General features: G+C 56.1%; 1 long non-coding RNA gene across 1 annotated transcript; it reads right to left on the bottom strand.

Moving 5' to 3' along the window:
* Window positions 1-435: 435 nt before the first annotated feature.
* LOC125930328 (uncharacterized) lies at window positions 436-3,474 on the bottom strand. Its single transcript, XR_007460152.1, has 2 exons — window positions 1,927-3,474; window positions 436-1,681 (listed from the first exon to the last, which is right to left on the bottom strand). It is a non-coding gene; the product is annotated as an uncharacterized LOC125930328 (long non-coding RNA).
* Between the last annotated feature and the right edge of the window lie 6,170 nt (window positions 3,475-9,644).

Here is a 9,644-nt window from a genome sequence, read left to right as displayed (position 1 = left end):
TGAGCCTCTCCCCACAAAACATTCCATGAGAAAGAACCTGCTTCTGGATCCCCAGCCCCTTCTTCCTCCTGCTCTGCCTTAGCCACACGCAGGGCACTTGTGTGCTAGCAAGCGTGGAGCCTCTGTCCTGGCCACCATCCAGGCAGTGACGCCCGAGGCGGATGTGCCCTCTCTGCCCTCCTGGAAGTACCCTGCCGCGGGAAGCAGCAGTCACCTCTGGAACCCCATACGCACGACGCCCGGATTAAGTTAGTCTGGTTTCTGTTGTAGCCAGAAGTATTAGCTGGTCCTTCTGTTTCAGAAGCTCTTAAAAAAAAAGGCAACACATAACACTTTTTTATTAAAAAAAACAAAAGGGCCACAACAACATACAAGATGGGCCCTGGGCGCCCCTCTGCCTGCACCTTCAGCGTGTTGTCACAGAAAAGCAGAATAAGCATCTTGCACGGAATCAAGGCAGGAGCACAAGGTGTTTCACTAGACATTAAGGAACGTGTCTCCCCGTGGTGGTACGTGCACGGGGATGTTATGGGAAGGAGCACAGAGAACAGGGAGAAATGAAGCCCCCTTCCCTCCTCCTAGCCAGCCGGTCCCCTCCCTGCGGCCGCTTCTGTCCCTGATTTCCGGAACATTCTTCCAGAGGTGGAGTGAGGTCTTCCCACCGTTCTCAGGTGATGTTTATTCATGGCCACGCTTGATTCCTTCTAGGCTCATTTCTGTAAACCCTTCCAGGGTTGTTAAAGAGTGTCTGAGAGGCGACATGGCCCTGGGCTTCCATCTGACTGCCTAACTGCCTTCACTAATCACGCTGAGATCAAGCGGATAAAAAGACCCTCCAAGGTCAGAGGGTGAGTGAGCCCCCCCATGCCGGTTGGAGGTGGCAGGGCTGAGGTCTCACGGACTCTGGCTGGCAGGCTGAAATCATCGCTCTAATTAAATAAACCAGCCTTAAATGCTACACAAACATCGTGACAGAGGTCTTGGGCTATTTACTTAGGGAGAAGTGGAAAGAAAGGAAGAAGGCATTTCCTGGATAAAAATCCCACATTGTTTCCTGAGTGCTCTGTTCCCAAGCAAAATGAGAAGGTTCTCTCTGTCTCTGTCTCTCTGTCTCTGTCTCCTTCCCTCCCCTTCTCCCTCCTCTCCCCTCTCTCAGTGTTTCCTCTGAAAACTGAATAAAAGTCTTCTGTTTTTCAGTGTTGGCTAGTACTTCTCATTTTGGAATATTCTGGTCAGCAATCCATAAAACCTGGCTTGAGACTCTCCTCCTGCAGGAAGGCCTCCTGGATTCCTGCCCTAACCTTCAGGTGAGTTAATCTTTTCTGTCAGCGCTTATGCAGTCAGCCTGGTTGTCGTTTTGCGCTCATAGAGAACTCCTTTTGTAACTCGTTTTGGAGGCTTCATTGGTGTATATTTCAGCTTTGCAAACAGACTGTGTTGTATCAGGTCTGAACTGATGCCTTTTGTTTCTTTCCCATTTCCCCAAGCTGAGCTCATGTCGCCCGTCAAATAGGCGCCTTCTCCAGTAACCTCAGGGTCCAGACGAGTGGTGTCACCATCTCCCAGCCTCCCAGGCTAGAAGCCCTCCAGTCCTGGAAAGCATCCTAGCCCCTGGGCATGCTGACATTTATTGCTGTAACAGGATTTCACACTCTCGAAATCTGCACGGCAACATCTGTTCCTGGAAGTTTCAGAGAAATTAAGGGAGGCTGTGAGCTCAGGGTCTGACCTTTGGGCAGAGGACGGGGCTGGGGAGCACTGGTCTTCAAAGCTGGCTTTGATCTCCCGGGACTAGGTGTCCTGGGATGCAAGCCAGCTGTGCCACTGGTGGCCTGGGAACCCCTGGGCAGGGCACCTGACTCAGCCACTGTGACCCCTCCATCCCTGCCCCCGCCCAGATTCCACTAAAAGCACCAGCCCCCTTACCTTAGGTCACGAGCAGGTAATGGTGGGGAGGGGCTTGGCAAAATACACAAGCCCAATAGACTCTTAGGGTCCCCTCCAGGTTCAAGGTTGGTAGCTGTGAGTGAAATACATGCAAATTAGGAAAGGAAACCAGACTGAATTCAGTCATTCTGCTTCACCCCTGCTGGGGCTGTCCCGAGACCCGTCCAGCCGCCCACACCCTCACGTGGGAGAACGGGCTCTGGGCCCAGGCGTGTGCTGACAGGCCTGTGAGCCCGGGGTGGGCGGCCCCCGGTTCTCCACGGCCCCTGCAGACGGACAGCAGCCGGCCAACTGGACGACCAAGGAGCAGAGCAGTGGGCGTGAGGGCGGTGAGGGCGGCGGGCATCCTCTGGGCCCTCGGGCCTTTTGTCCCCGAACCGAGGCTCTGAGACTTTCAACCGAGTGGGCGGAGCCGCGCTGTCCCCCAGGATAAGAACGGGGCATCTGTGCGGGGCCTCTGGACACCGGGTCCCACCCTCCCGGGAGAGAGCGCGAGCAGCGTGCTTGGTGACGGGGGTCTTTGTCGGGTCAGTGAGGACCTCGCCGGGTTCGTTCCCGGGCTGCCATGCGAGGCCCTGTGAACCGGTGGCTCCAAGCCACAGAGATCCACTCCCAGACCCTGTGCGGGAGACTCCGGGGGCCCCGGGCGGCGCGTCCGTCCTTGGCGCTCCGTGGCGTGGGCTCCACAGCCTGGTGTCTGCCTGCTTCGCTCTCCGTGTCCCAGTCCCCCTCCTTTCTCTGGTAAGGACCCCAGCCCTTGGACCCGGGGCCCGCCCTGAATCCAGACCCTTCATCTGATTACATCTGCAAAGACCCCATTTTCAAGTAAGCTCACATTCGCAGGCAGGGGGGACTCGGACGTAGCTTTCGGGCGCCAGGACCCCATCCGCCAGCCTGGTCCTCGGGCTCTCAGTCTTGAACATCAGTCCTTTGGTGGATATAGATGGGGCTGAAGCGACTCTTGGATTCGCGCTGCCTGGGGACTCAGAGGTGAAAAGACCCCGTCCCGCCCTCAGATGGCCTGTGGTCTTTCTGCCCGGTCTCCTCTCGTGAACCCGAGCGTCGCGGGAGGGGATGTCCTGCGTGCCCTGAGAGAGGAGGGAAAGCGTCCAGGTGCCCACATCTGTGCTGGGTCCTCACAATCAGAAACAAATGCCAAGTGGACTTTGGGTTGACGGACCCCTGTCCTCACGGCCTACCATGTGTATGGATTTAGGGGCTTGGCGGACCCTGGTGAACCACGTCTGGTCAAGGAAGGTGCGTGTGAACAAAATTCACTTGGAGAAGTGCCACGAGGCGCCCTCGTGCCGTGTTCGGTGGGGGCCGGCTTCCGGGTGGACTGAGGTTGCCTCTGGAATGGAAGAGCTAAAACAGGTGGTCATAGGTTAAAATTTTGCAGATTAAAGCTCATTTTACCATTTCAACAACAGGAGGAATCCTCGTACCAGAGAGTTTTTGACCGGCCGCTCAGTCGGGAGAGTCCTCAAGCAAGGAATGGTGTTTTTTAAAGGTCTAGAAATGTCTGCATTTCACACAGAAATGTGTACGCTTTTCACCTTTATCTTTGTTAGCGCAGGGTCATGACCTTTGCTTGGAGAACCGGTCTGCTGCTGGGAACTGTCTGCCCTTCCTGGTACAAACCACACAGGCGGTTATGGTGTGGGATTTCCCAAAAGCAGGATGTGTGTGTAGCATTGGTAACTAAATCCCGCGGAGGGATGGGACATACTCACTGATAAAGGCACTGGGGAGCTGTCTGGGGTTCCGGAATGTTCTCCCTCCTAAACACATGGTAGTTATACAAGCTGTACGATTAAGATTAGTTTTATCAGGGCGCCTGGGTGGCTGAATCAGTTAAGCGTCCGACTCTTGACTTCGGCTCCCGTCACGATCTCAGGGTCGTGGGATAGAGCCCCACGTCGGGCTGCATCCTGGGCACGGGGCCTGCTTGAGATTCTCTCTCTCTCACTCCCCCCCTCTCTCTTCTTCTGCAGCCCCCTCAGAAGAAAGATTAGCTTTATGGATTTTATACCTCAGTAAGAAAATTTTAAAAATAAGGGGGAGTGAGAACTAAAGACATAATATACTCCTAGCGTGGAGTTCTACATTTTTTTTAAAAAAATTTATGTTTATTTTTGAGAGAGAGAGAGAGAGAGAGAGCACGTGCAAACAGGGGAGGGGCAGAGAGAGAGGGAGACACAGAATCGGAAGCAGGCTCCAGGCTCTGAACTGTCAGCACAGAGCCCGACGCGGGGCTTGAACTCATGAACCGCGAGATCATGGCCTGAGCCAAGGCCAACGCTCAACTCATCGCTTCTGTAAATCTGCACATTATTCCGTCTTGATTTTGTGGAAGGCGGAGCGTCCCCGTGAGAACACCCTGTGTGTGGACCGAGAGCACACAGGCTGCCCCCCCAGTCGGCCGTCCCCATGCGGCTGTGATCTGGCCTCTGCCCGGGTGCTCCATTTTGCCTCAGTTTACCCCCCGGTGAGTGGGAATACAAGCGTGGCCTTACCACAAACACCCGCAGGGACTACTTGGTGAAACCCAGACGTCACCCAGGGCTGCCCTGGAGAAACTGTGTGGACGTCAGGGAGGTGACCCCCCTCTGTGGGCGTGGGCAGAGCCCGGGGTCAATGCGGAAAGAGTTTTCATGTCACTCCACTGCTGCCACGCCGGCCTCGGTACCGTGGCCTCTTCCAGGACCGAGCTTCAAGTCCCCGCTGTGGCAGGCAGCGGGGAGAAGAGCGGGAAGGGGGAGGGAAGCAGGGAGCAAACCCAGGGGCGACCTGGGCCCGGGGCGTCCTCCCCACCCGGGCCTTGAGCGGGGCTCGCTCCGCTTGGAAGGCTTGTCCACCAGCAGGAACGACGTTCAGAAGCACGGCTGCCGTGTAAGGTATTGTTAGGGACCGCGCTACGCCCCCCACCCCCGGGACCTCGAAGGTGACCTTCTGTGGAAAGAGGGGCCTCGCGGGCCATTCGTTCGGATGCGGCGGACCGGGGTGACCGCAAGCAGTGTCTGGGCTTGGACGCGGGTGCCCGCGCGGGGAGGTCCCCCATGGGAAGACGAAGACAGACGGACGTCCCCACGACAAGGACGGAGCCTCGGGAGGAAGCTGCGGGCTGGTCTCGGGCCTGCGGACTCCGGGCCGTGTATTTGCCTGAGCAAACCAGTGCCCACGCACCACACGCTTGTCAGCCACGGGCGGTCGCACCCTCCGTGACTGCAAACCACAGAGCCGGCCGTCAGAGACGGCTCTTAAAGTGTTAAAAGTGTCGTCTGAGAGGACGCGGGCCAGTAAGCGTCAGTGACTAACACTCCGGCGTCTGACGCAGCACGGCCTGCCCGCCGGGGCCGATCCCGGCTCTGCCCCTTCCCAGCTGTGGGACCCAGGGCTGGTGCCTTCACGTCTCTGTGCTCCGTGTGTAAACGGGAGGCGAAAAACAAAGCTTACCTCGTGGCGCGGCCTGGGGATCAAGTTCGTTCATATTTGCCAAGGGCTTAGCGCAGCGCCTGGGAAATGGAGGGCACGCGGTGTTTGCTGTTCTCTCCCTCACCTGAGAGGCCCGGTGACAGGCGACAAGGGTCGCAAGGCGGCGGCTTGTTGTGGGCGGGCAGAGCCATGGTCCCGAGTATGGGGCTCACCCACTCAGCCCCAGGAACTCTTCACACGGTTGGGAGTTAGGGGGACCCAAGGAGCGTCGGTTCGTGTGAATTATACCTAAGGATGTCGGCCTCGTTAGAGATTACCAATGACAAGTTTTCTACATTAGAAAATAAAGCCAAGAACATTTAACAAAGTTTATTAATTCATTTAAAAATCACAGCCATTAACCCTTTGTATGTTTTTAAAAAATTTACTTTTGAGACAGAGAGAACGTGTGCAGGGGAGGGGCAGAGAGAGGGGAGACGCAGACTCCGAAGCGGGCTCCAGGCTCCGAGCTGTCAGCCCGGAGTCCGTCGCGGGGCTCGAACCCACGGACCGCGAGATGGGGACCTGAGCCGAAGCCGGACGCTCAACCGACGGAGCCGCCAGGACGCCCCAAGCCTTTACATTTTAACGTAAATAGTTCATGGCACACAGCTGTGTTTACCTCTCCGTAAATGTCTTTACTGCCCGGCATGATGGAAGGCGCCGGGTGTTCCCGCCTGCCTCTGCGATCCGTCTGTCGTGATGCGCCATTTTGGTGGAAGGTGGAGACGCTCTTGCACACACGCCTGTGTCTGGGCAGGAAGGGCCTCGCGGGTCCCCTGGAAGGTCTCGGGGCCGCATGGAGGTGGAGAGTCAGAGGCGCTCGGCGCCCAGCAACTCAGCCTGCCGCCTTTCGCCCCCACTCCCACCTGACTGCGAACCTGCACGCCCGGCCAGGTCCCTCCAGTGCCCGGGCGGTGGCAGTGACGGCCTCCTGTGCTTGACCCACCAGTGCCTACGGCCCCTGGGCCCATCTGCTTCCTGCAGCCTGGAGTCCTACGCGTCACGGACGGTGCTCGTGGCCAAGGCCAAACGCTATGAGGGTTTGTCAGACCCCTGCGTGCAGTCCAGCGACCTGAGAACCCCGAGGCTCGCCCCGATCAGACCTTGGGTGGCCAGGAGGTGTCACCGTGGCATCTCTGCCGATGCAGGGTCAGAGGCCGTGGGAGCCACGAGGGCAGCACCGCTCGCCCGGGGCCGGCCGTGCTGCCTGGGCATCGGCCGGGCTGCTCCAAGAAACAGAACCCACAGGGGGTGTAAGCACACACGCGTGTGCATGGGGAAGAGTGGGCTCATGTGACTGCAGGCTGGCAAGTCCCACGAGCTGCCACGTGCAAGCTGGGGACCCGGGAGAGCCAGTGCTGTAAGATCCGTTGAACGCAGATGAAGACCGATGTCCCAGCTGGAAAACGGGCAGGGGGAAAGTCCCCCTCCCCTACCCCGTTCTGTCCAGGCCTCCCCACACCAGGAAGGGCAATCGCTTTGCCCAGGGTACAGATTCTTGTTGTGGTTTTTTTTTTTTTAATTTTTTTTAACATTTATTTATTTTTGAGAGACAGAGCATGAGCAGGGGAGGGGCAGAGAGAGAGAGAGGGAGATGCAGAATCTGAAGCGGGCTCCAGGCTCTGAGCGGTCAGCACAGAGCCCGACATGGGGCTCAAACCCACAAACTGTGAGGTCATGACCTGAGCCGAAGTCGGATGCTCAACTGACTGAGCCACCCAGGGGCCCCCTCCTTTTTTTCTTTTAATTTTAATTTAATTTAAGTTAATTTAATTTAATTTTATTTTATTTTTAAATGTTTAAACATTTAACATAATTAATTAAACATAAAACCCACAGGGACCGCAGGGCCCTCCCATGGGGACCAGAGGCCTCATCTGCCTGGTCCCAGTCTTAAGGCCATCTGATTGTTTTCGCAGCTTTCCCGGAAATTTGCTTCCAAGCAGGGCCAGCGGAAGCGAGTGCAAATACTTCTTGTCTGGCCAAATGGAAAAGCCATGTTTCATTTTTCGGGTTTCGCCAGTCACCAACCTGAGGCAACTGGCCTCCGCTCCCCTTCTCACTACGCGCGGATGGAAGCATCCGGCGTGGGGTGAGGGGGTCTGGACACCTTGCAGGGCACCCCGGCCCGAGGAGGGGACGGGCCCACGAAACTCCTCTCGTCCAGACTGCGGGATTGCAGGCTGGGAGTGTGAATCAACTCTAGGCAGATACCAGCGTCAGTGGAGATAAACGTTAAGCCTTATTGACTTAGGAGGTAAATATTGACGGAACTTAAATACCAAATCGATATTCACCTCAAGGGACAGCGCAGCCTGAGACTAAAGTTGGGACACGTGCGCTGGAAGTTATCTGCGGAGCCCCATGTCCCCGTCAGGCGCGTCTGGCCGGTGCAGGGATGTACTCAGCCCGGGAGGCACGGTGACACCAGGCAACAAGTTCCAGATCACCAAGGGAGACCATTAGCACGGAGCGTCAAGGGCCAGAGTTTGGACACCGCGTGGCAGCACGGAACAAACCAGGAAGCCAGTGGCTTAGCCTCTCTGCTGAGCGCCCACCCGAGGGAAGGTGGGACCCCAGCTAGAAACGCGCCGCGAACGGACCCGCCAGCCCCGTCCTGTGAACTGCGCCGGGCGGTGTGCAAAGCGTTGCCCCAGACCCCGGTGCGCGCAGCTCTCACTGGGACTCGCTGGGGGGTCCCAGGCTCTGCCATGTGTCGCCGAGGCCCCAGGGAAGCAGCCTCGGCTGGGGCAAAAGCGGCGTTGACTTGTCCCTGCTCGGTTCCATACGGCAGATGCCCTGGGAGCTGCCGAATGCGGATGCGGGGGCCCCCGACAACTCAAGCAGTGTCTCCAGCAGGCAGCCTGGCTTCGGTGCCACTCACCACCCTCCTGTGTCAGGTCCAGACAGGAGGACCCAAAGCTCCAGGCAGCTGGCCTCCTGGCCTCGGGCTCCTGCCTCGGGCTCCCCGGGGCGTCCCCCGCCAATCAGCCCAGCCTCCTCAGGCTTTTACTTCCCCCCCATTATTTAGAAAAAGAGTATGTGAGGCACCTGGGTGGCTCAGTTCATTAAGCATCCGACTTCAGCTTAATCACGATCTCACGGTTCGTGGGTTCGAGCCCCACGTCGGGCTCTGTGCTGACCGCTCGGAGCCTGGAGCCTGCTTCGGATTCTGTGTCTCCCTCTCGCTCTGCCCCTCCCCGCTCATGCTCTCTCTCTCTCTCTCTCATAGAAATAAACATTAAAAAAAATTTTTAAAGAGTCTATGTAATAAAGGAATACATCCCATTGTACAAAAATGCACACAGTACAGACACACATAGGAAAAAGTAAAAGTCATTCCTCCCCACCTTCTGTCTGCTTTCCTCCCAAAATTAGCCTCCATAAACCATGGCCAACTTTCCTACCAGACATTTAAAAAAAATATTTATTTATTTTGAGAGAGAGGGAGAGAGCATGAGCAGGGGAGGGGCAGAGAGAGAGGGGAGCAGAGAAAGAGAATCCCAAGCAGGCTCAGTGCTGCCAGCGTGGAGCCCACCTCAGGGCTCGTTCTCATGAACCGAAATATCATGACCTGAGCAGAAGTGAAGAGTCTGACGCTTACCTGGCCGAGTCACTCAGGTGCCCCTGGACATTTTGCTGTGATGACACATGCATGCATCAATGCCACTAAACAAATTATTTTTATAGTTTGTTTGGTGGCTTTGTACAAACGGGCTCATGTTATGCACGCTGGTCTATAACTTGTCTTTTTAATGTAACGAACTGACATGCACAAAACAGACTGTCATCTCGTCGATGGCACCAGTGCTCCAGCTGGGGGACCCCGGGACTCCTGTACACTCTTAAAAACCTGTGAGGCTCCCAAGAGGTTTTGTCGATGTGGATTACATCTGCTGGCATTTACCGTAAGAGAAATCAAAACTGAGAAATTAAAATACAGTAACTCACTTAAAAATAAACCCCATTACATGTTAACATATGTAATACGTCTGTATGAAATACACTGCATTGCAAAACAAAAAACATTATCGAGAAGAGTGGATTGTTTTACGTGGTTGCAAATGTTTGGATTCTCGCGTCTTTCGGCGGCCACATCCTGTGGCCGCTGCGAAACTTCACTGTGTGCTCACGGGAAAATGAGGCTGGAAAGGGCAGATAACGCCTTCCTGTTATGAAAATAGCTTTGAGCCCACGGCCCCCTGAGAAGGCCTTGCAGC

This window comes from Panthera uncia, chromosome A2 (genome assembly GCF_023721935.1).
Source record: "Panthera uncia isolate 11264 chromosome A2, Puncia_PCG_1.0, whole genome shotgun sequence".
NCBI lineage: Eukaryota > Metazoa > Chordata > Mammalia > Carnivora > Felidae > Panthera > Panthera uncia.
Note: the sequence above shows the minus strand (reverse complement) of the source record. Positions and strands in the feature narration are given on the sequence as shown.